The sequence below is a fragment of the Phascolarctos cinereus genome, unplaced genomic scaffold (assembly GCF_003287225.1).
Source record: "Phascolarctos cinereus isolate Bilbo 61053 unplaced genomic scaffold, phaCin_HiC Scaffold_4;HRSCAF=312, whole genome shotgun sequence".
In the NCBI taxonomy this organism is placed as follows: domain Eukaryota; kingdom Metazoa; phylum Chordata; class Mammalia; order Diprotodontia; family Phascolarctidae; genus Phascolarctos; species Phascolarctos cinereus.
Genome location: NW_027555847.1, coordinates 62,912,251 through 62,939,166, shown reverse-complemented (window position 1 = coordinate 62,939,166; position 26,916 = coordinate 62,912,251). Strand labels below are relative to the sequence as shown.

At 43.2% G+C, this 26,916-nt stretch overlaps 1 protein-coding gene and 1 long non-coding RNA gene across 5 annotated transcripts in view; one reads left to right on the top strand and one right to left on the bottom strand.

Moving 5' to 3' along the window:
- Nucleotides 1-26,916, top strand: part of EFCC1 (EF-hand and coiled-coil domain containing 1) — an 87,882-nt gene that overhangs the window by 13,022 nt on the left and 47,944 nt on the right. The gene's annotated exons all lie outside the window — the stretch shown is intronic.
- Nucleotides 14,159-25,741, bottom strand: LOC110204959 (uncharacterized). Its single transcript, XR_002323467.2, has 2 exons — nt 24,862-25,741; nt 14,159-15,226 (listed from the first exon to the last, which is right to left on the bottom strand). It is a non-coding gene; the product is annotated as an uncharacterized LOC110204959 (long non-coding RNA).

Below are 26,916 nucleotides of genomic sequence, written 5' to 3'. Positions count from 1 at the left end.
ACCTCGTAAGACTGTTGTGAGGTTCAAACGAGGTAATAGATAGAATATACATTTTATGCATATATATGTATACATATACTTAATATACATTTTATTATATACTTTTAAATCCTACATAAACATAAGTTCGTTGTTGTGAGTCATTTCAGTTGTGTCCGACTCTTCATGACCCTAGTTGGGCTTTTCTGGGCAGAGATACTAGAGTGGTTGGCCATTTCCTTCTCCAACTCATTTAACAGAAGAGGAAACTGAAGCAAACAGGGTTAAGTGACTGGCCCGGGGTCACATAACTGGTAAGTGTCTAAGGCTGGATTGGAACTCAGGAAGATGAGTCTTCCTGACTCCAGGACTGGTGCTCTATCCACTGCACCACCTAGCTGTGCATATATAAATGTTAATTATCATTATCCAAAATGAGGACCTTCAGGAATGGTACTGTACTATCTGGAATGAGCGTGATACACAAAAAGTGTAGCACATGGTCCTTTTTCTCCAGTACATTGAAGTTTAGATGGGGAGATGACCTATCCTTACTGTCCACGCATAAAGAACCTGGAGCCTGCCTCCGCCTCTCTAACTCCCTTCTTACCTTGGTGAGTTCCATCCAGTGCCTCCATTTTGAAGATGGGCCTGGGCTATCCGTGTTTCAAAGCCCTCCTGACTTTGCATGTGGCCTCCAGAGCATTACTCAGCTGCCCTTTGACCCTAGAACCCCCTAAGTGCCTGGGACTTTCTCACCTTGGAATATCCCTCAGTCTCTCCCCTCCCCTTCTTAATGTGGTGAGTTCCTCCCAGGGCCTCCATTTTGAGGACAGGCCCAGATGTCCTTGCTTCATTCCCTCCCAACTTTTAAGACTTTACTACCATACCCCTCAAGAGTACTTTCTCTCTCCTCGCCCCCCAGCCTTTCAGGCCTCTTTTGTATATTGTCTCGCCATTAGAATGTAAGCTCGTTTAGGGCAGAGACTGTCTTTCTGCCTTTATTTGTATGCCCAGCACGTAGTACAGTGCCTGGCACATCGTAAGTGCTTAATAGATGCTCCTTGCCTTACCAGGTGCTAAAGTGAGTAGTGTAGACAAACCCAAGAAGGGAGAGTGTGTCTACTCCCTTCCCTCCTACAAGTGAGCTAAGGACTCTTCTTCCAAAGCCGAATTCAGTCCTTCCTAGGTGATGGCATACATGTGAACATTGGTTGGCGAATGTTTGCCAGGATTCTGATTCAATCCAATGAGCAGCATCTCTTTTGAGAAGTCTCTGGTACCATAGTACTAATAATCACTTAAAGAGAATGTCATCTCTCCAACCCAGCTGACCCAGCCCTACTCCATCAGAGGGCAGCCTCAAGTCGATGGGCCCAATGCTCTCCTAAGCACTTAGCGACCTCTCGTATACCTTCTAGAAGGCAGGACTGTTAACCACCAGCCATGCTGGGGCCACCCCAACTATGCAGAAAAACCAGAAAGAACAAAGTGAAAATCGGAATGGAAGTCATGGCTTAGTGGGAAGAATACTGCCCTTGGGGTCAGTAAATCTGGGTTTAAGTTGGAGCTCCTTTGGGCAAGCTAATTTCCCCTTTGTGCATCAGTTTGTAAAATGAGGAAGTTGTGGTAGGTGATGTCAAAGGTAACTTCCAACTCAGTAATCATTGGCACTTTTTTTTTTATGTGATGACTTCATAATTTTTGTTTTCACATGAAGTGTGCAAGCTAGAGACAGTATGACTTAGGAGAAGAAGCTCAGAACTGGAAACCAGGAATCCTGGCTATGCCCTTAAAATCATAAAACTGAAAAAAAAATCATAAAACTTTAGAACTTGGGGGTTGGGGTAGGAGAACCATAGAGATTATTTAGCTCAACCTACCCATTTTATAGAGGAGACAACCCAGGTCCATAGAAGGAGCATGAATTGTCTAAGGTCATATAGCTAATAAGTGGCAAAATTAGAACTTGAACCCAAGGTGCCTGCTTCCCTGAACATGTGAACTGTGTGACCTTGGACGGCTCCCTCTCCCTGGTTTTCAGTCTCCTCTTCTGTAAAGTAAAGAAATGAAACTAGATAGTCCCTAACATCTCTTCAAACTCTGAAATTTTGTGATTCCAAATATGATTTGTCTATTTTCAAGTCTGGAGTATTTGATTTCCTTCGTTTATTTCCTGCTCTTATGGTACCCATACCTACCGTCTTCTCCCTTGACCAGAAGATGAAAAGAAACAAGAGCAAAGAATAATAATGCCGCAGAGATCTTTTAGGGGATCTTTTCAGAGGGAGCAAACGTTTCCTCGCTGAGCCAACTTCCTAGTGTTTGGATAATGATTTCCTGTTTTCATGCTTTATCTGCTAAGAAAACTATTCTGAGACGTGGCTGCCCTCCAGCAAACCTGGGGACAGTCTCCCTTTTCACAGGACAAATAAACAGAGCTCTTGGATTTTTTTTTTACCTTAATCTAATTTCTGCCTCTTCTATATATAGATGAGGCTATACTTAGAGTCGACTCCAGCAACGAGGATAAATTGCCCCCAACCATCCCTACTCTCCCGCCTGGTTTCCTCCTTACGCTTACCGTATCTAAGAGCACACATTTACCAGGTAGCTGCTCTACCTAGGACTTCTGTGTAAAGCCATGAGATAATGCTTTTTTCCCAGTGCTAAGCTCACTAGTCTGGACCAATGTCAAACCCCTGGTTTTGGCCACTTTGAACGTGCTAACTGGCCCAGTGCCGAGGAAGCAATTACAAGTAAAGTATGATAAAGGTGAAACAAGAAATAATTTGATCAGTCATCATTCCTAGAAAACCAGAGCCCCTGCTGATGCCATATGGATATAAGTAAATGGAGGCAATAAAAGGAAATGAAGTCTGGGCACACTGATATGCTCTAATTCTTCCCAGATCATGGAACGATCTAGACAGATATGCAGATGGGAATGTTAATCTTCCTTCTGGCACAGATGAATGCAAGTCCCAATCTCTTCTCTATGTTATCTTTTTTATAGAGGAGAACCAGGCTTCAGGATTTTCTAGTTTGGTCTCAAGGCAACCTAAGCACCAATGTCAAAGGCCAGGATTTGACCCGGGCTGTGAGAATCAACAATGGGGAAACTGAGGTGCAGGAAAGCTAAGCGATTGTGGAATTAAAAAAGCAAATAATTTTTTTATCTGGGCCCATAGAGATCCCCTAACCCAGTGGCCCTCACTTTATAGCTCAAGGCACTGAGCACTGCTCCAGGTCCCAAAGCAATTTAGTTACCTTCCTGGACTTATTACACATTATTCCTCTAAACACACTCTATAGTGGGAATAGGGAAAGACAGAAACAAGCATTTATTGAGAGCCTACTGTGTGCCAGGTGCTATGCTAAGCTCTTTTTACAAATACTATCTCAAAAAAAAATATATGTGTGTGTATATATATATATATATATATATAAAAGTATGTATATATATATACATATATATACATATGTATATATGTACATATGTATATTATCTCATTTGATCCTGACAACAATCCTGTTATCATCCCCATTTTACAATTGAGGAAACTGAGGCAAATAGAAGTTAAGTGACTTGCCCAGGGTCACACAGCTAGTAGGTGTCTAAGGTCAACTTTGAACGCAGGTTTCCACGACTGTAGACCCAGCGCTGTATGCACTATGGTGCCCCCTAGCGCCCAAGTCCAGCCAAACTGGTCTTCTTGATAATCCACATAGTATCCCATCTGCCATTTTTTGGTTCTTTTGCGGACTCTTCCCCTATATCTGGAATGCATTCCTTCCTCACTTCTACATCTAGAATTTCCCTCAGAATTCAGTTCATGCCCCACCTTCCCATGAAGACTTTCCTAATACTCTTAACCAATAAATGCCTTCCCCCTACAAGAATATATTTCTAGCTCCTTATTTTTCCTTATATTTTATTTAAAATATAGTATTTCCTTTTTACTTATATTTCTATAAAGATATTATATATTTATATGTTATAACAAATATATTATTTCCATATATATACAGATAGATAGATAGATACAGATATAGTATATCTTAGAGAAGCAGTGTGCATTAAGAATAGAAAGCCAGTTTCAGAATCAGGGAGACCTGGGTTCAAATCTTACCTCCAATATTTAACTGGCTGTGTGACCCTAGCTAAGCCATTTAACCATTCTAGGCAGCTCTTAAAGAATATAAGTTAGAGAGAAAGTGTCTACTTGCATGGATAGTAGGAATTGCCTCATCCAGGAATTCCATATACTGGTGAAATCCCAGGTCCAGTCCCTATCCTTATAGATCTTGGATTTGCTTCCTTATATACATATTGTTTCCCTGGAGAGAACAGACTGCTTCATTTTTGTTCATATCCCCAGCTCCTGCCACAGTGCCTGACACATAACAGGCACTTTTATAAATGTCTGTTAATTAAATGATTGATCAATTATGGTTGAGTCAGGACTAGAACTCAGGTCTCCCAATTCCTAGGTCATTGCTTTTTCTACTACTACACACCAAACAGTTGAGGAGAGGTTTGCCATTTTCTGAAAGAATTTCACTTAGTTTTATCCAGAAGAAAAGCATCCTTTTTCTTGACCACAAACATTCTTAATTTTGCTTCGCTCTGTAAACTATCTCGTCCACTGGACAGAGGAGAACCCTGAGATTAAGTTTAGGACTACAGGGCTGCTAATTTTATGTGCTGTGATTCTTTAAGACTTTTAAGAAAGGTACCACGTCTGCCCACATGTGGTCTCTCCTGCCAAATTCAAATTGCTGTGAGTTTATCAACACATTGGTGCAGCAAGGGTGTGTTGGTAAATGTTTAACAACCAGGTTTTGGAGGGGAGAGGATGTGAAATGTGCATAAACACACTATCAAGTTTAGTGTGCATTATTCACATTTTCTCCATCACTTTCTCAAGTCTAGACAATCAACAATAAATAAATAAATCAAGCCCTGATTTGTAATGTTTGCCAGTTTCGGAGTTGTAAAAGCTCACTCTGAACATTTAACAACTGGCTCTTGGCAAGCCAGTTTGAGCTGGGTCCAGCACAACCCGGCTTATAACATATGGAAAAAATTAAAATCCTCCTGTTCCCTTTACATTACTTCTAGTTAAACATCTATAGGACATTACAAAATCGAGAGCAGAATTGCTGCTTAGATATTTGAATACATTTCTTTTTTTTTCTTTTTTAAGAAGTTTTCAGGAATTCTGATGTTTCTAACAGTGAGTTGCTGAACCACATAACTTCCACTCTAGCTAAATAATAAATAAATCTTTTTTTTAAAGTTTGGTTGTTTGGAGGAATTGGTAGACCTGAAAGGAAAGTACTATCTCTCTAGTACTTGAGCAATAGGAGCGGTGACCAGAATTCTTCCCACTGGTCACCCTTCAGGAAACAGGCAAATATTTCATTAGAAAATGGAAATGACCTTTCAAATTCCCTTTGAAGCTCAGAAAAAAAAAATAATGAGTGTGGCTGTATTTCAAATAAATGATGTGGAAAATGGAAAGAACATTTCTCTAAATCTGGGCAGGGATGGGGAGGACAATCATTAATTAATTTCAGATTTACTACAAGTAGATGCCTCCTGGGGCACCTATCTTCAGTGAAGATGTATACTTAAGTCACTAATAATGGTTTTTTGAATTTTCACAGAATAAAAGTTCCACCACTCCTTTATTGCAGGCACATAAATTTAGAGGAGCTAGGTGGCATAGTGTATAAAATGCTGGGACTGGAGTTAGAAAGGCCCGAGTTCGAATGTGGATTCAGATACTTCCTAGCTGTGTGACTATGGGCAAGTCATTTAACTTCTGTTTGCCTCAATTTCCTTATCTGTACAATGGAGATAATAATATCACCTTCCTCTCAGGGTTGTTGTAAAGGCCAAATGATTGTAAAGTGTTTAGCACAGTGCCTCGCACTGTGTGTTAGGCGATATGTGTGTTAGCTATAATTAATATAATGATTTTATAGATGTCACAGACATAAATGCAGACATAGAATCAGCTAGCTGGGGCCTTAGAGGTCATCTGGTCCAACCTCCTGCTTTTACAAATGAGAAATCGAAGGCTTGGAGAGATTGCAACTTGTCCAAGGTTAAACACCTAGTCGTAGCAGAGCCAGAAGAAAGAAGGAGATAGTTGAAGGGTGGTCATTCACCTTCCAAATGGAAGAAGTCCAAGAGAAGAGATCTAGGTGGCAAACATAGGTTTCAGCTCAACACAAACAATTTCCCAACAATGACAACTAACAGAAGAATGGACTGCCTTGCAAGGCAGTGGATGCCTCATCACCGCAGACCTTCAGGTAGAAGCTGGGTGACCTCTTATTGAGAATATTCTAGAGGGACTGCTGTTCACACAGGGGTTGGAGTAGATTGACTGAGATCCCTTCTACTTCTGAGATTTGGGGATTTGTCTGTGAACTGGATTCCAAAAATTGAAATGCAAAATAAATGTCAGTTGTAATTATTCTAAGTTCTTTCATAACCACAATCCCACTCTGTGAATTAGGTAGGATAAGGATAATTCCCATCTTAGAGGTGGAGAAACTGAGCTCTGGGGAAGTGAAGTGATTTGCCCGCACTCATATATAGTGTGCATATAGTCCCAGGACACAGGGTGGGATTTGAAACCAGGTCTTCCTGATTCTGGGGCTGACTCTAGGCCAATCTGGCTAGCAGGAGGGGTTTGAGTAATGGAAAAGCGGGAAATGAGACCAGAAAGTGAGAAAGGGGCTACATAGATTACAGAGGGTCTTGAATGCTAAACTAAAGAGACCAGAGATTATCCTGTAGGTTATAGGAAACCATTAAAGGCTTTGGAGAAGGGCAGTGTTAGGATGAAAAGCTGTGTTAGGAAAATTAACCTGACTGTATGTGAAGATGGATGGGGGAGAGGAGAGCCTGGAGGCAAACAAACCCAATTTAAAGTATGTTCTTGAGGAAGTTTTTTGTGCCTAGACCAGGGGTGCGGAACCTGCGGCCTCCAGACCACATGTGGCCTTCTAGGTCCTTGGGTTCAGCCTTTTGACTGAGTCCAAGTTGACTGAGTCCAATAAATCCTTTTATGAAGGGGATTTGCTCTGTGAAGTTTGGATTCCATCAAAGAGACGCACTTGAGGACCTAGAGGGCCACATGTGGCCTTGAGGCTGTAGGGTTCCCCACCCCTGGTCTAGACTCTTTAGTCTTCATTCCCAACCTGTTGACATCCTCCAGTATGGCTCCAGCTACACTTACTACATTTTGCTTGCTCAGTGTACACACTTAATATGTACTGCCTGGGCAGTAATGCCCTTTTAAGCTGTGAGAATGGGGTCACTCCCCAAGCAAAACCCAACACTTCTCAGTTTTTTCCTCCTCTGACCTCGGGGGTCCCTTCTTTGTTGAGAGCTTCTGGAGCCCAAGCTAATGGTGGTCCCACCTTCTGAAGAACTTTGCTTCGTGCAGGATTTGGATGAAGCAGGGATCTGGGCTGGAGAGGAACACAGTTAGTACAATTCCATTTTTAAAGCTTCTACAAAGGCATGGTTAGCATAAAAGCGTAGCAAAAACCGAAGTCTAACAACTTCCCAAACCAGGAATCCATTTTGTACATCTTGATCCCTAGGTAGAGCGTGTTCAAACACTGAAAAAGCAGTTGCTAGGAAACACTCCCCCTGCTAAGTTCACATTGGGTTTGGTATAACATAGCTTAAGGGGGAGCCACTCCCTTGCTTATAGGATGTGGTGTGTCAGCTGCAGGGTCAGTACCTTTCTGATCTGGGTTAAGTAGGTCAATCTTCAGGGCTGGTTCTTCATTGGATTCAGCTGTTGCAGTCACTGGCCCACTCTATAACCAACTCTATTTACCAGACCTCTAGTAGTTGTTTGTTTTTTCTCTTTTTACTTTTCAAAACTCAGGAGGTTATTGCCTGGTCTGTTCCATCTCTGATACTCCTTTACTGTAAATTAGGAAAGAATGAAACACAACAGGGACAGCAGAAACAGCCACAGTTGCCGTGCCTTCATGACCATATGGCAGACATGTGGGGAGATAAGGAAGCTGGCTGCAGGCAGAAGGCCATTGCTGCTACCTCTCCCCCTGCAGGGTTACAGGGATTCTTGCCTTGTTCGCCATCAGGGAAGGGGTGGGGGGAGAAGAGACAGCTTGTGGGATAAGCATTTTTATACAGCACCTACTATGTGCCAGTAACTGTGCTAAGCACTTTACAGATATCTCATTTGATCTCTACAAACTGTGAGGTCTTTTTGCAGTTAAGGAAACTGAGGCAAACAGAAGTTATGTGACTCTACCAGAGTCACACTGCTAGTAACTGTCTGAGGCCAAATTTGAACTCAGATCTTCCTGACTCCAGGTCCAGTACTTTATTCTCTGCCCCATTACCTGCCTCCATCTGCTACAATTCCCTCAGAAATTGGCATCTCCCAACACTCCACACCCCAACCATAAATGAATGGCTTTTTCAGGGTGATAAGAAGATCCAGTGCTTTCTAGGAAATTAGTCCAGCCCCTGGGAATTCCTAGTTGGCTTTTGTAATATGTGGACTATATAAGCCAGGTCCCAGGCTAATTAGTCACCTCTTTTCTCCAAAACAACTGCCCACCCTGTAACCAATCCATCTTTTTTTTTTTTTGTCTTGGCTCTTGTGAGCAAACAAACATACATACTTGCATGTCAAAAGGCTCTATGGTATAATGGAAGGAGCAGAGGATTTGTGAAGTCTTGGGTAAGTCAATTGCTTCTTCTGGGCCTCAGTTTCCTCATCTCTAAAATGAGGGGCTTGGACCAGGAGATCTCTAATTTGATATTCTAATGTACACTCCTCAACCTGCCCTGGGAAGTCCTCCCATCTTAGATTTCAGTCTGGCATATTTTCCTTTGATTTCAGCACCCCACTCCACCCCCATCTTCTTTTGTTCCATAAAGGTCCTAAGGGTTTTCCATTACCCCTTGCTAAGATTGTCTCTACAAGAGAGCTAAGGGACTCCTCCAGGGCTCTGGGCACCTGGGCAGTACCCATCCGTTTAGCCAGACCAGACCAAACTTGGCTTTTGAGATAGCAGCTGAAACCTGAACAGGAAGGCTAGGCTGGAGCTGGAGACGCTGAGTTCTCACGGGTCACTGTGGGTCGCCTTTCCTCCCAGCCTGTGCCGAACGAGGGAGGGGGGAACCGCCCTCTGTCCCCCTGTTGCTGGGAAGAGGATAAAAAGACCCTGGGGTCAGGGAGGTGGAGGGAAGAAAGAGGAGTTTGGCTTTTGACCATGGAAAGCTGGAGGGACAAGTGGGGGGAAGCCATCAAAGTGTCACCTTCATTCATCCCTTCCCCCTCACCAGCCTCTGCTTGACCTGGGGAGGGAAGGCTTAAATCAGTCAGAGTGAATGATGAACAAGCTAGTCTGAGCCAAGCAAAAAAGACAGAGGTCGGGTGGGTGTAGGTAAGAAGGGGGCACCATCTGGAAGGAGAAGAGAAACGCTTGTGTTTGGTCCTGATTTCATTATCTCTGCATGTCTGTGTGAGTGTGAGTGTGTGTGTGTGTGTGTGTGTGTGTGTGTGTGTGTGTGTGTGTGTGTGAAGACTACTAGTGGCAAGAGTGCATTCTCTCCTGAACAATGCCCCAGGCTTGCAAAAGCGCCTTTCCCTTAGCAGGGACCCTAATTCCCTATGGTTAGTAGAAAGAAAAAGGGCCCCAGAAACCAAGATGCCAGAGCTGTCCATCATCCTCAGGAGAGGCAGCCCCTCAGCATTGGGAGATAATGCTTTCTGCCTGAATGAGGCTCTTGTTTGGGGGTGCAGTAGCTGGGGCTTCGTGCAACCAACTTGGTGATCTAAACCCTATGAGGTCATGGTCAAGAGACTGTGGAAGGGTGACTTTTACCCTAACCTCTGATGTGAAATAGGGTCTCTCCTGCCTCTCTCTTCTCTGTCTCCCTCTAGCTAGCACTTCTTTCCCTGTTCTCTGTGTGTCTTCTCTGTCTCTCTCCTCTCCCTCTCTCCCTCTCCCTTCCCCTCTCCCTCTCTTTCTCTCCCTCTTTCCCTCTCTCCTTCTCTTTCTCTCTCCCTCTCCCCCTCCTCTTCCCCTCCTCTTTCTCTTTTCTTCTCCACCCAGGGGATAAGTGCAGAGCCAATAATTCAACTGGATAACCCATGCATAAAAACCCTATTGAGAATTCTTAACTCAGGGTCCAGGAGCAGCTAAGATAGAGCTCTGGGCCCAGAGTCAGGAAGACATAAGTGCCTCAAACACTTACTAGCTGTGTGGCCCTGGGCAAGTCACTTAACCCTGTTTGCCTCAGTTTCCTCATCTGTAAAATGAGCTGGAGAAGGAAATGGCAAACTGCTTCCATATCTTGCCAGAACCCCAAAAGGGGTCACAATGAATTGAACGCAACTGAAAAACAACAAAAACAATGTGCCCATCACTGTGGTAAGGGAATGGGATTAATTAAAAAAAAAATCAGAAACAGTCTGTGCCATCGAGAAGCTCACCAAGGCCTTACTAATGACTTTCTAATGGGGGAAATGACATATACATAATTGTCTAGGATAAATGTAGAGTAGATAGAAGGTGATCTTAGAAGGGGGGAGGGCTTGTAGCTTCAGGGCCTGGGAAAGGCCTCCTGCAGAAGGTGGGGTTTGAGCTGAATCCCAAAGGAAGCCAAAGAAACTGTGGCTCAGAAGTGAGGTGGGCAGAGCATTCCAGCCCAGGGGAGAGCCAGTGCCAAGGCGTGAAGTCAGAAGATGGAGGCAGGTGGCTGGGACCATAGAGTGTGAGGAGGGGAGTCTATGTATGAAGAATGGAAATATGGGAAGGGGCCAAGAGCTTTAAATGCCACACACACACACACAGAAGTTTATCCTAGAAGTTAAGATAAAAAATTTTTTAAAACTCCAGTGACTTCCTATTTATAATAAGAATAATAATATATAATAAACATAATATATAATAATAATAATAATGTATAATAAAATATAATAAGAAAGGAAACAAAAATTTATTAAGCACCTACTATGTGCTAAGCGCTTTACACATATTAACTCATTTAATCTGCACAACAACCCTGGGAGGTAAGTGCTATTATTATCCCCATTTTACAGTTGAGGAAAGTGAGGCAAACAGAGGATAAGTGACTTGCCCAGGATCATACAGCTAGGAAGCGTCTGGGGATGGATTTGAACTCAGGTCTTCCTGACTCCAGGCCCAGTCCTCTATCTTAGCGGCCATAATAATAATGTTTGACTTCACTGATATAGACAGTCTGATATTGTTTGGCAAAACAACTCACCTGGAAAGGAAGCATAAGACCATTGTTCCCTGGTGACATCTACCCTTGTAATAGACACCCTTGTCACCATTCCTGAAGATGGGCATTAGAGTTTGAATTGTTGGAGGAGACGGATTAAGTTTTCTGCCTTAGTTTCAAGTCTAAGTAGCCATAGGGGGCGAAGGGAACTCTTTCTGAAATGTGGACTTGAGGGCTCAGCCTTCTAACTCTCCTCTTTCCTGGTTTTAGAGAGACCTACCATAATGTTCCCTCTAGGGAAGTAAGGTGACAATTCAAGTGTGAGGTTTCTAACCAATAAATTGGTCCGGAAAACAACACAGGAGAAATCCTGTGTTAAGAGAGGTCATTAGGAAATGATTCCAGGGTATTGAACAGATGCCAAGAAAGTTAAATTGTCCATTTCAGCCTTGGGGAGAAAACAGCAGAACCTTTCAGATGCAGAGACCTCACTTTTCGAATTGCTTTTTAAAGAGATTTTTATTGATGCCTTTTATTTTCGCATTGCCTAGATTTTCCCCAGTTTCCTTTTTCTTCCCCACTTCCCAGAGAGCCTTCTCTTATAACAAAGAAATTTTTATTATTTTTGATCCTTCTTTCTTTTCCCCCAATTACACATCATAACAAAGAATTTTAAAAAGAAAAAGAGGAAGAAGAAGGAGGGTGGAATTCAGCAAAATCAATCAATATATCCCAAACCTGACATTATGCTATGTTCCACATGGACCTCCCTCCTCTGAAGAGGAAGGGAAGAAAGTATATAATTCTGATTCTTAATCTTTCTTTCGAGGTCGCAAAGTGTACATACTAACCATGGGGCTCAGCCAGAGCCCCTGAGAGATCCCCAAATTGTCTGGTCCACCACCAAACAGCTTCTGCAGCAGGAAGTAGGGAGGACAAGCTTTTCCCAGCCTTTCCAAACTTGGGTTATCACCACCTCCGGCTCGTCCACAAAAGCCTCGTTTGTCAGTGGCCTTGTTTCCACTTTTTTCATGCCCCTGCCCACAGTCACAGAGGCCCCAGATGGCAGATACCATCAGGAACCTAGTATAAACTATCACCTTTCTGGGCCTCAGTTTCCTCATCTGTAAAATGTAGCTTTTCAATTTCATCTTCTTGCTGTCTTGTTCCAGCCAACAGAATATCTCATAAGCTATCATCCCAGTTTTATGTGATCGGTACACTTGGTAATATTAAAGCTCACTCTTCTTCTTCATCTAAGTCATTAATACATATATTGAGCAGAACAGTGTGGAGGACACTTTGGGCATACCACTACTAGATACCACTTTCCAGGTTGAATGTGAGTTCCTGGTTTCATTTTTGTCTTGACAATAGGTGATAGATGATGTTTGTGGAAGTGAATTGGATATTGTCTGTTAATTGACTTTGTCTTCTGTTGGTTGAGAATCTTTCTCCCTCTTCCATCATCCTGCCCACCCAACCACCTGATCCACATTTGTGAGATACCTTTCTGAAATCAAAGTCAACTTTGCCAAAGCACCAAAAATAAATAAAAGGAGGGGATTGGACAGCACCCGAGGACCTTCCAGCTCTCCCTCTGTGCTACTACACCATCATTCTAAGGGAACTGTTAGGAAAAAGGAAAGCCCTTTGTCAACCTTTGACCTCATACATGGGAGCTATTGGATATACCAACCAACCGAAGCCCCAACTCGGCCGCGGATGTACAGTCTACAGCCCCCTCTTGCCTGCGATCTGACTTCGCTGAGCCTGGCTTTTGTTTGCTGGACCAGCTGCCTTAATGGTGTGTCCTCACTGCTCAGTCTTTGGGGTGGGTGAGTTCTTACCTAGCCTCCCCCCAGGATGCCGCCAGTGGGCGGTACAAGCTGATGTACACAGCAGTGACTCACTGTTGCCCCTCCTTCCCCAGACAGTCTGCAGCTCCCCACCCTCATTAGCCTCCTCAAATGCCCACACTTCCTGACAATTGTCAGGACGAGAGATTCTGCCTCTCTCTTAAGCTTTCAGGAAGCTGCATGTTCTTCACCTCTGTGTCTCTGACATCTCTTGGGTTGGTTGGGATTTTTTTCCTAATACTGTCTGCAGAGCAAACACCGCTCCTTCCTCCAGCTCAGCCTCCCTGATACAAGTCAGAGATGGGGGAAAAGTCTCCCTTCCCTGCTGCCCATTATCCAAGACACCCAGGCTCTTGTCCCTGCTTCTAAGGGATGGACCCTGGCTGCTGCCTGCTCTGCCCGTTTCAGAAGCAGACACCGATCCTCCATAGGAGAAAGGAGCAAGTCCCCAGCCACATGTGGGTTACGAGGATGTAATCAAAGGATGCTGTGGTGGACAAAGCATTGATAGAATGGGCTGATCTGCTTTCCTGGATTTTCTCACTCCAGTCTATCCGGCTGTTGTCTGCCCACAGCCTGGCTTCTCTGAGGCTGGGAGCCTGGAGCCCCATGTCCCCTGCACTAGTCACTTTGAGGATGTGCCCTAAACAGATGCAACCGGAAGTGCCAGACTTCCGCTTAAATTCCAAGAACATTAGGACTGGAAGGGACGTTAGAGAAGATCATTTTATAGCTGTCTGCGGTGCCTGTACCTGTGATGACTACCTGAGGTTCCCCAGTTTGGACCCCAGCCTCTTGGCTGCTATAATGATAAAAAGTTACGTGGCCTTCATCCATTTGGATTTCTGACCTCATGACACACAGTTGAAAAAAAAAATTGGACCTGCCCTGCTTAAAGTGGATTAAGAAGGACAAAACTGGGTTTAAAGAGATGTGGATTTGAGTCAGTCAGTCAAGAAGCACTTATTAAGCACCTACTATATGCCAGGCATTGTGCTAGCTACAAAGGGGAAAGCAGTCCCTGTCCCTTTAAGGAATACACTTACTACACATGTGGCTTTGAGATAGTCATTTATTCTTTCTGGGCCTCATTTTTCTCTTCCATAAAATGTTGTTCAGTCATTTCCAAATCTCTGTGATCCCATTTAAGGTTTTCTTTTCTTTTATTTATTTATTTGTTTTTTGGTATGGCAGTTGGAGTTAAGTGACTTGCCCAGGGTCACACAGCTAGTGTCAAGCATCTGAGGTCAGATTTGAACTCAGGTCCTCTTGACTCCAAGGCCAGAGCCCTGTCCACTGCACCACCTAGCTGCCTTCCATAAAATGACAAGATTAAATAATCAAGGTCCCTTCCTGCCCTAAATCCTCTGGTCCTCTGAATTGCTTGTCTAATAATCAGGATAGAGGTCCCCAAGAGGCAGTATGTCATGGTGGTTACAGTGCCAGACTTAGAGACAGGAAAAACTGGATTCAAACCCTACCTCCTTACTTAATAGAATGTAAGCTTCTTGAGGACAGGTACTATTCCACTATTGTCTTTGTGTGTCCAGCTCCTAGAACTACCTGGTACGTAACAGGCTTTTAATAAATGCTAATGGATTTTAATAAGCTCAAATGGTTGATGGATCGTTGGCTGTGTGACTCATGGCAAGCCACTCAGCTTCTGTTTCCTCATCTATAACACGAGGATAATAATCCCTGGAGCACTTGGCTCGGAGGGTTGTTATAAGACTAAAATGAGACGATGTGAGCAAAACACTTTGCAAACCTTGAAGCTCTATATACTTCAGAGCATAGAGAAGCACATAGTTTGCAGACTTTAATATATTATATAAATGATAGTTACTGGGGCAGCTAGGTGGTGCAATGAATAGAGCACTGGCCCTGGAGTCAGGAGGACCTGAGTTCAAATCCAACCTCAGACACTTGACATTTACTAGCTGTGTGACCCTGGGCAAGTCACTTAACCCCATTGCCTAGCCTAAAAATAAATGGCAGTTACTGTTATGCGGGAAACACAGATCCTTATTCTTTGTTGGCTTTTAAGGGCTCCTGGGCTGGCAGGCTTTCAAGTATAAAAACAGAGGCTCTAGCTCTCTTTCTCGATGAAGAGCCTGAAGATCTGAAGAAAAGAAACAATCGAAGTTTCACTTCTCCATGGAGAGCCTTGGAGAGCACCCTCCCCCCTCCATCAAAGTGCCACCGAGGGACCCCTCATCCCAGTCATCTTCCACGTAGCTCAAGCCTTGGGAAAGCTCCTTTTCAGCACTTTTGTCCCCTCAGAGCCTCCCCCCGGCTCCTGCTCCCTGGGCCTGGGTCAGTATCTCAACACAGCCATATCTAGCTTATATAATCCATAGCCCGCTGCCCCAGGATTCGGGTTTTCCTGGATTATTTTACAGTACTATTGCTGCTGCTGCAGTACCTTATGGTGCATTACTAAACTCCCCTAGAGAGGAGGCAAACTGTGGGTTGCTAAGGAGGCAACGTCCTTTCACACTGGAATAACTCACAGCAATAGGGTCTGTCTAGGCAATATTTCACACCCATCATACCCATGGCCAGGTGGGAGAGAGGTGCGAGGATACATCAAAAGGATTAACTAAAAATTAAAGGAAGGAAGGTAAGATAAAATTAAGTTTCAGTGCATGGGATTGGTGAGTTGTGGGGTCTAGGAATCTTGTCCCAGAGCTCTGTTGCTCTGCTGCTGTCTACCCAGCATGTGGACACGTACTCAACATGTGTTTGTTGATTGACTGCCTCTGAGGTTCTAGACCCAGCACTGCTAATGACTATGTGTATAGAGGAAGAACTTAACTCTTTTTTTTTTTCCAAGAAGAAACTCCTCTTAATCCAATCTAATTCAACAAACATGTATTTAGTGCCAGATAGATGGAACATTTATTAGGCACCTGCTGCATGCCAGTTACTGTGGTCAATCGCTGGGAATACAAGTCAAAAGAAACAGTCCCTGCCCTCTAAGAGCTTACATTCCAAAGGGAGAAGACAACACATAAAAGGGAGCTGAGAGAGGGGAGAGGGGGAACTACAGTATATGCAAAGCATTGACCCAGCCTCTGGTGACAAAGACAGAAATAGAGCAATCCCTGACCCCAAGGAGCTTACATGCTACGGGTCCTATCCTGGACAGTGCAAGACAGAATGAGTAAGTTAGAAGTATATTGCAGGCCATGTGGACCGGCCGCCTCTCATGAGACTCAAATGAATCAATGGGTCCTACTTGAGAAGGCTTCCCAGACACAGCTAGACAGAGAGAAGCCAAGACTCTTGTGGCAGGTCTAATAAGAGGCCTGGACCATTTGTTGGGCAGCCAGGTAGAGCACTGGATAGAGTGCCAGGCCTGGAGTCAGGAAGACTTAGCTTCCTGAGTTCAAATCCAGCCTCAGACACTTCCTAGCTATGTGACCGTGGGCAAGTCACTTAACCCCGATTGCCTAAAAAAAAAAAAAATGAAGGGGATAGACTATGGCCCCTATGATCCATCCCAATCCTAAGTCTACAGTCCCACTTTCCAAAGTTCTGTGACATCCAGTATCTCATTGATAACTTAACAACCTTCCCGTAAAGCAGGTAGAGCAGGAGTTATTGTCCGAATTTAGCAGATGCAAAAATAGGCATTGGAAAGCCAGAGGTCTTGCTCATGGTCACGCTCTCAGCTATCAACAAAGTAGGACCAGAATCCAGGGTCATAGGATCTTGGGTTGAAAGGGACCTTAGGGGTCATTTCATCTCACAGCTTCATTGTACAGATGAGGAATTTGAGTCCTAAAGAGGTTAAGTGTGTTGCCTGATATCACACAGACAATGACAGAAACAGAATTAGAAACAGGGTCCTTTAGGTTAAAATCCAGCGTTCTTTCTACAGTGTCTGCTTTCCACAGTGTCCCTACCCATGGGTTTGAAAAAAAATTTTCTATTAATCTCATGTTTTTATAAAAACCTTAATTTCCTGATATATCCCTCCCCTCTTCTCTATTCAGAAAGCAAAGCATAAAAAAGAAAGAAAAGAAATTCAAGAAAAACCACCACTTGATCCAACAGTGTGCAGTATTCCACTCCCATGGTCCCCACCTCTACAAAGAAGGGAAGGGGGGTGTTGTCATACCTTCTTCAGGGCCAAGAGTGATTGTTGTAATTATACAGCATTTAGTTTCTAATTTTTGGTATTATTATTCTTTCTACTTAGATTGTTATAGTCATTATGTATATTTATGTTCCTGTCTCTGTTCCCTTTACTTTGCATCCACTCATATAGATCTTCTCAAGATTCTCCGTATTTTTTATATTTATTTTTAAGGTGCTGTAATATCCCACTATTTTCATGTTCCACAATTTGTCCCTTAGTCAAACGTTATTCCCACTACATCAGACGGGGGAATGAGTAGAGGGATGATGATAACCCTTACTGAAGCCCTTTGTTCTGATGGAATTTTTATAGTTAACAAAGCAAGTAACACCCACTCATGGGTTTCATAGGGCCACTGGCTTCCAAATATCCCTCCTCCAATACTCCTCATCCTTGTTCTGCAGAGTTCAAAAGTTGCCATGCTCAGCCTGACCTGGGAGACCTAAAGCCAACTTCCTCTTTTTATGGAGAAAAATTACTTTCTTTACATGATGACAGGAGAGATGGGGAAGACTGGTCCCTGAGGACCAGAATTCTCAGTTATCAGCTAAATGTCATAAAATCTTGGAATTTTCAAGTGGGAAATGACCTTAGAGGTTATTAGCCTAACCCTTTCATTTTATAGATGAGTAAGCTCAGGCCTAAAGACAGAAGTGTCTTGCTGCAAGCCGCACAGGTGGTTAATGGAACTGGTGGGAACTCAGGGCTTCCAACTCTCAGGCTGGTGCCCTTTCCACTCAAACCACGGCCTCACCCTTACACAAGGTCACACACCAGTCTGGATCATCTGCCTTTTAGAGGGAGCAGAATCACTTCCAAGTCCCTTCCCTCCATCTGGGAAAATTTTGCTTCCTAGGAGGATCAAGGGAAGTTAAAAGGGTCTGTGGCTATGCCCGGTGTTACCCATTCCGGCCTGGATAAGTGAAACTCACTGAAGTCAGTCTGATGCAAACCAGATCCAGCGTGCTCTGAAGAGCCCCCATTAATCTGTCAGAACAATCGCTCACAGCTGTTTTCACTTATACACAGCATTCCCTGGCCCCTGGCCCCGAAGACCTCTGGGACTATTCGTATTTATGTTTTCAGGCTTGATCTTGAGGTATTTTACCACTCACTCCAAGGCCTAGGGAAAAAACCAATGGGCACTGGCACTCCACAATGCTGAGCATCTGGAGGAGGAAGGGGCAGCTCTGTCCTTAATATGATTGACTCAAGATCTGTCCCCAGACATACCGTGTCGATGCAAGTCAGGTAGAGAATGGCTTCTTTATGCCGACAGACACTTGAAGCCCAGCTAGAGTTACTGCTCACACTGGAGTTCCCAGTTCTTCTAGGATGGAGGCTGAATCTTGATACTGTCTTCTCTCAACATACCTTGTCTTTATGCTCAGAACTTCCCTGTTTCCTCATTTAAGGTATCATTGAAATCAAAGCAGCTCACGTCTGGGGAGTATTATTGTGTGTCTCAATGGAGACACGCCACTCTACCATAACTGATCCAGGAGCTGGGAACTCCTGGATACTCTGCCTCCTGGGTAGCTGATTGTGGATCTCCATGTCAGAACTCTTACAAGAGGGAAGATTGGGAAGTCTGATCCCCTTACAGGAAGTTGCCTGGCTCGGACAGATCATAACAGCATAAAAAGTTAAATGTAGAAAGGGTTTTATTGATTACCTAGCCTGCTTTACTTCATCTTACTTTTCTAAATTTTATTTTAATCTGAGCTTATAACGCCAAAAAAATTTAACATTTTCACATACAAAGTAAAACAGAAAATGAAACTGAGAGTACATGAAATTGAGAATCTCTATTATATACAGCTTGCATTTCTTTTATATATATATACAGTAAATTTAGCATGTAATGTTAAAAGCTTTCCTGTTTGTCACTTTCCTTCTCTCTTTCTTTCTATTATCTTCTCCCTCAATGGCCTTCTTTTCTTTCTTTTTCTTTTTTTTAATAATTCTATCACTCTCTCTTTTCTCCCTCCTACCTCCTCCATCCCTATATAAAAAAACCCTTTTAATAAATATGTGTTGTCAAGAAAAACAATTCTCATGTTGGCTGTCTCTAAAAACATGTCTCCTTCTGTATATCCTGACAGGAGGTGGGTAGCATGCTTCACCATCGGTTCTCTAGAAAATGGTGGTTGATCATTGCATTTGTTTTCTTTTTCTTTTAATTTTTTTGTGAGGCAATTGGGATTAAGTGACTTGTCCAGAGTCACACAGCTAGTAAGTGTCAAGTGTCTGGTCTGAGACCAGATTTGAACTCAGGTCCTCTTGACTTCAGTGCCAATGCTCTATCCACTGTACCACTTAGCTGCCCCTGGTTATTGCATTTGTCAGGGTGTGTACCGACTGAATCTATCAATCACCCCCACCCTCACTTAAAGTAACTCCCTTAATCAGGTGTGAACATCTCTGTTTAATCAATAAATCAAAGATATTAAACTAGGTAGGAAAAGTCTTTAAATCTGTTTTGGAAGGAATGAAAGTCATTGCCTGAAATTAAATAATGCTACATAGAAAGTAGATTGGGCTTTGCACAAAATGCTGTCATGCACTATGGGTCTTGTATAAAAATAGCAAACCAGGTTGGATTCCAACCTTCTGTTAATCAATAAAGCATTGCGGAGCACCTACTAGTGCCAGATATGGTTATAAATGCTAGGGATACAAAGAGATGCAAAAGAGAGTCCCTGCCCTCCAGAATCTCACCATCTAAAGTGAGCTTGTGATTTTAGTGGTAGACCAGCTTAGTGGTGGAGGCAGGTCCAACCAACCCACTATGGGGAAATTATTTGGGAGGATGGAAAGAAAAAGAGCCAAAAACAAATTAGACCCACTTCAGACAACTTCAGGACTTTACAAAGAGCCCAGCAGAAAGCTACACTATACCTAAGGAGAACCTCATGAGGACTCCACAAAGGGAAAAAAGGGAACTTCCATCAGCTGTGAGTTACCATCCTTGTCTCATTTGCTCTAAGCTTGAGCCTGCTTTCTCCTGGTTCTATGGGAGTGTGTCCCAGATACTTGAGGGGGTGGGGGGAATGTTTTGTACTAACTATTCTGATTTACTAGCTTAGTAAATATCTGTTTCTAAAACCTAATTTAGACTGGCTGGTTAATTAATATCAATTGATAGTCAAAGGGGGAGCACACCAGTAGATGCTCATGATCTATTGGAAAGACACTCCCAACTTCTTCAGAGTTACTCCTAGAGCCCTGAGGTAGAGAAAAGGCCAACTGTCCTCTAGGAACCTAGCCAGCCAGTGCAAACGTCGATTAAAAGAGTGGGCCTAGAGCCTGTGCTATACATTGATCAGAGTTCTTAAGACTTTCAAAGTTGCTTTCTTTGTAGTGGTGTTAATATATAAAGTGGTCTGCTCACTTCATTCTGCATTAGTTCAAACAAGGCTTCCCAGGTTTTTTCTTTTTTCTTTTTTTTTTAGGCAGTTGGGGTTAAGTGACTTGCCCAGGGTCACACAGCTAGTAAGTATCAAGTGTTTGGTCTGAGGTCAGATTTGAACTCAGGTCCTTCTGACTTCAGGGCTGGTGCTCTATCTACTGCGCCACCTAGCTGCCCCCTAGGTTTTTTTCTGAAGTGGCCCCTTCTGTCAATTCTTAGAGCTTAGTAATATCGCATTACATGTATATACTGTAATTTGTGGATTAATTCCTCAGTTGCACCACTTTACTTCCCAGTTCTTTAAAAAAAAAGGCTCCTATAAATATTCTTGTAAATATGATTCATTTTCTTCTTTCTTTTCTCCCTTTGGAGAACAGGACAATGTTAAGTGTGCACAATTTAGTGAGTTTGGGGTACGAAGTGTAGTTCCAAATTATTTTCCAGAATGGCTAGACAAATTCATAGCTCTACCAACAATGCATGAGTGGGAATCCCTTCCAACAGTTTTCATTCTAAACTACTTTATTTTATAGGGGAGCCCAGAGAGATAACTACCTTTGCTACTGAGGTCACATAGAGCAAGTAGCAGAGCTGGGATTTGAACCCAGGGTTTCCATCCTGCAACATGGAAAAATCCCTGGGTTTCACCACATTCTCCCAATTAGTCAAAACCCTCCCCTGAACCTAGATTTCCAGAGGCTTCCGAAAGGAATCAGTCAACAAAGAGATGAAAAATCCCCCATTTCTTGTCTAGGTATGCAGAGAGAGGGTCAGTACCAAGAGCTGACATCTGCCACCAGGCTACATGTGTGTATTAGATAGAGTTGAAGCTCTCTCCTCCCCAGTCTTCCAACCAGCGCATCATGAAAATGTCTTTGGGAGTGGAGTGTGATGTCTTGTGAATTTTTTACTAAGGAAGTTCAAGTATCAGGGACCGTGACGGAAAGAAGAGAAGGGCAGCTGGGGTGTGTGTGTGTGTGTGTGTGTGTGTGTGTGTGAGAGAGAGAGAGAGAGAGAGAGAGAGAGAGAGAGAGAGAGAGAGAGAGAGAGAGAGAGAGAGAGAGAGAGAGAGAGAGAGAGATCTCCTTGAGGAGCTGTTCTTTATTTTTTTTCATCTTTCTGTCTTCTACAGAATGCTAAACCTTACATATTTTAGAGAATAGTTGCTAGGCGCTGGACCTGTGATTTCAGTGTTATAAGGAATGCCCAGCAGAGGAATCTCCCTCTACCAATAAAAGTCAGCATCTTCTCTAAAACTTGTAGTTTGAAAAGTTTTATAGGTCACTGACTTGCCCAAGGTCATACAACCAATATGTGTCAGAGACAGAATTTGAACTTGGGTACTCCTGGCTCCAAGGCTAGCTCTCTACTGCACCATACTGCAGGTTTTAGGCACTTAACTAATTATTGTTGGAATAATGAATGATCACTTATTGATCATATCATAGGAGAGGATTCTTGCTCAGGTTTACCCTGGGCCAGGTGGCCTCTGAGGTCCTTCAAAACCTGAGATTCTGTTACGAACAAACGGTCAATGTGCCACAGTAAGAGTCAAACCAGCCTGGGAGTCAGAAGCCCTTAGTTTTAGGTCCACTAGCTTGGTGGGCACCAGCCAGCCTGGATGCTTGTGACAAGTCACTTTCCTCTGGGTCTCCAGTTCCTGGCTTGTAAAATGTATGGGTTGGCTTAAATGATCTCTCAAGATCTCTTCCAGCTCCAACATGCAAAAATCTTGTCCCCTGCCCTTGACATCTCATAACTCTGTTTCCCAGTTGCCTGTGCCTCTGATTTTCTAGACCTACAACCTCTTCTCCACTGCCAAGAACTGCTCTCTCTTAAACCCAAAGGTTAAGTAGCTATTTTATAACTCATTTGACAAGCCCCTCCAAAGCAAACCTTCTCCATATCCTGGTCTCCTTTCCCATGTCCAGTAATCCACCATCTTTTTGCACGTGGGGGTGATTGGTTAATATTGCTTGAGAAAGATGCTAGAGGGTTTGTAGTATTTATTACAGCAATCCAGGAAAGCCTGGCCTGGTAGAATTACTGACATGGGAGAGCCTAGCCTTTGCTGGCAGTGAAGCAGGAAGTAGCCTGGAATGACTCCTAATTCCTTTTGGAAGAGACTGATGCTTTGTGCAAACTCAGGCTTCCATCTCCAGGCAGTTAGAGCCAGGATTCCCCACCCTGGGTTCACAGAACTCTAGGGGGTCTTCACTTATCTCAGTGGGAGAAGTCATGAAATCCTCAAAACCAAACTACTTTTAATTTGCTTTCATTTTAAAAATAAATATAACCCTTGCGTCAGCAATTCTCCTATGACAGAGGGGCCTGAGTACATACACTTTGGAGGATTTCACAAACTACTTAAGAGTTGGAAGAAACCTCAGAAACCATCTAATCTAAACCATACCTGACCACAGTAAATGAGGGGCAGTATGGCCTAGGAGATAGAGGCCTGGTCTTGGAGCCAGTAAAACCCGGCTTTGTGACCCTGGGCAAAGCACTTAACTTCCCAGGGCACTAAGCAGCTCTTGAGGACTATGGCAGAGGGACTTTTCTCATCCAAGGGTCCCCTATATAAAAATGCTAGCTATTATTGTTATAATCATTACCACGTGCCAGGCACTTTGCTATAAAGAAAGGCAAACAATAACTCCTTTTCCCAAGGAGTTCACCGTCTAATGAGGGGGGAGACAATACGCAGATAACTATGTGCATACGAGTTACATATATGATAAATTGGAGATAAACTCAGTGGGAAGATGCTATGATTAAAAAGGTTTCTTGCCAAAATTGGGACTTTACTGAGACTTGAAGGAAGCCAGGAGGCAGAGATTGAGGCAGGAGGGTCCTACCTTCTACAAGAAGGCTTCCCTGATTAGAGCTGACCTGAAGCCTTGAAGGTTAATGTGTTCTCCCTCACTAGACTTGTGTTGGAGGCTGGGTGAACATTTTTCGGGTAGTTCATTAAAATGATCCTTGGTCAGGTACCAGCTGGCCTCAATGGTCAATGAAGGGCCTTTGATCCTGAGATTCTGTGACTCCTCTTTGAGTGTAGTCATTCAGCCAGCTCCAGATCTCCCTAACTCTATGGTCATCTAGCCTTCATTTCTCCACCTTGCTCTCAAGGACAGCATGAGAGATATTGGCAAAGACTTTGCTGAAATCTTGACATGCTCTGTCTACGTCAAACCTTTCCAAATCTACTTCTGGCCTGCCTTTCCAGTCTTATTTCATATCACTCCCATTCTAGTCAAAGAGGTCTACGAGCCATTTCCAGGGTGGTGCAGTAGAAAGAGCACAGGCCCTGAAGCCAGAGGACCTGGGTTCAAATCCTATCTCTGACATTTACTGCCTATGTGACCTTAGACAAATCCCTTAGCCTCCCTGAGCTTCAGTTTACCTAATCTGTAAAGTGAGCATGTCCATGATCCTATGAATCCCCATACACGGAATTCCATCTTTGCCCTCGTACCTGTGGTCTTGTAGGTATGGAATGAATTCAACCTTGTAGAATCTCTAGCTTCCTTCGAAGCACAGCTTAGATGGACCTAGATGAGACCTTTCTTTTCTTTTTTCCATGCTTTGAAGTTTAAACTTCATTGTTAACATGTTTTCCATCTCTTTCTTAAATTTAGACACTCAACAAAATGATAAAACAAGTCCTCATTTGACGAGGCCTTTCTTGATTCCCTCCACCACCTCCATGACACACTTATTAGCCCTTTCTTCCTCTTGAAATTACTTGGTATTGTGAATCTCTGTACATGCTCTAGCCCCTAGCAAGCTCTTTAGGTCAGGAGTCATCTCACTTATGTCTCTTTATCCCCAGCACCTAGCATAGTGCTTCACATATAAGGCTAGGGATAGGCACTGGACCTGTGTTTTCACTGATATAGGGAACTCCCAAATGAATGGACTCCCTCTACCAATACCTTTCATGCCATAGATGCTTAAATGTTTGTTGAATTAGGTTGGATTGGATTGAACTGGATCAGATGGAAGCATTCCTCTAACCTACCAGTCTAGTTGCCCAGGCAGAGTTAATTAGTTAGTGAAGCTAGTTGACCATAGTCTGTTCTTACTGAACCACTTGGGCCTTCACTAATCACTTCTTCCCTTGGTCAATGTACTAGTCAACCGTCCCTTTAACAAAATATCCTGGAATTTTGCCAGGAGCAAAAGTCAAGCTCACCATTTTCTAGACTGCAGATTCCATCTTCTATTTTTTTTTAACTTATTTTCACTCATTTTCTTCTCAAGGACAGTTCCAGGATCATTAACTGCTCAGCAATTCCATCTGCTGCCTCTCTTAGCTCCTTAGCGTGTGTCTCATCCAGGCTTGACGACTTGAATTCATTGAAGGCAGCTGGTTTTCCTCTTACCACTTCTTCGTTTATCTTGACTTTCAAATTTCTGTCCACATTCTTTATTTGGCCCTTTCCAGTCCAAAGAGCATTTCCCTTGGCTAAGAAAACAGAAACAAGCTAAGAGCTGAGTAGTTTCATCTTCTCCTTGATATCTGGTATTGCTGTCCCCCTATCCTTTCTTTGATCTTCCTCTTGTCATGGTACGGGTTTTAAATCTCTCCTCTCTTTTTTTGTCCTTAACATTCAGTACCAACCTCGGATCAGTCTGAGCTTTAGTGTCTGTTATCACAACTGTTCTTGCATTCAGCCTGTTATCCACCCTTGCTTCTATCTTCTATGTGTGTCTTTTTAAAATGGAAGCTGATCTCTGCATTTCTTGTACATCCGAATTAATCTCTCTCTCTGGCTCCATAGTTGCTCCTCCACTAAAATACTTTGCATTTGTGTATTCCACTTTCTGAGAACATCTCATCCCTTTTTAGACGGACTACACATGCAGAGTTTTAAAAAGATCATGTGACCCTACCTATCCTATCTCTGACCTCCCCTCTAGGTCCCCCAAACACAGAGTTTTTAATCAGATGGCCCCCAGTTTATTTCTTCTCTATCACACATTCTGACATGGCCATATGTAGCCCATAGCCACCATGATTCCAACAAGTGATCACGCCTATCATTGACAAGGAGAATCTTGAATTGCAGACTAAAGAACTTGGACTTTATTGAGTAAGAAATGGGGCACTGTTGAAGGTTTTTGAATAGAGGTGTGATATGAGCAGAACTATGCTTTGGAAAAATTCATATGTTGTGTCTAGAGGTGGCTGGTGGCAAAGTGCTAGGCCTGAAGTCAGGAAGACCTGAGTTCAAACTCAGCCTTCGACCCTTAATAGCTTTGTGACCAGGGGCAATTCACTTCACCTCTGTTTGCCTCAGTTTCCTCAGCTGTAAAATGGGGATAACAACAGTGCCTACCTCCCAGGGGTAGTATCAAATGAGAGAATAGTTGTTAAAAGTGCTTACTTCAGAGCCTGGCACAGAGCAGTCGCTATGTAAATGCTTATTCCCTATCCCCCTTCCCTCTCTCTCCCCTGGGATGAGTTGGAGAGAGAGAGGTTGGAAGCAGAAATATGTTAGGAGCCTTTTGTAACAAGTCCAAATAATGAGATCCTGAACTCAGATGGGTATAGTGGGAATAGAAACACACACTGAAATGATCACAGCTCTCAAATATTGTGTTAGCGAATCAAGATGTCAAAAGAAGATAATTGATCTGCAAGATGGCAATTCTCAAAAAGGTCATTTCTTGGGTTATATACATGGATCCATAGGTGGGCAAGGATCATATTACTCTCAGAATGAATTTAAATGCCTCGTGTGGCACCATCGTGGGTCAAAGGGAGACTGGCCAATTTTCCCAGGGCTTAAAAGTCATCATTTGTAGAAAGATCCCAAAACTTGAGAGTTAGGAGATGCAGGATCTTCCACTGACTGTGTTCCATCTGAAAAGTCATTTAACCTCTCTAGGCCTGTGTTTCCTTATCAGGTAATAATATCTGCCCTATCTACCCTATAGAGATGTGATTAATAACAAATGAGATAAGGGACTTTCCCTTCAAAGTAGCTTTGAAAAGTTAGAAGCTCCAGAAATGTAAGACATTAATACTAATGGCAATAAAATAACAATAATAATAAAAACATTTCCTAAAGCTGAGCCAAGGGAACAATATACATAAGGACTACAATGATCTAAAAGGAAACAACAGTAAAAAGTCATCAGAATTCCAATTAAATGGCAAGCCGATCCTGGTTCCAGAGGACTAGGGATGAAGCGAGCTTCTCCCCTCTTGGGGAAGAGGTGGTGAATGATTGCAAAAGGCTGT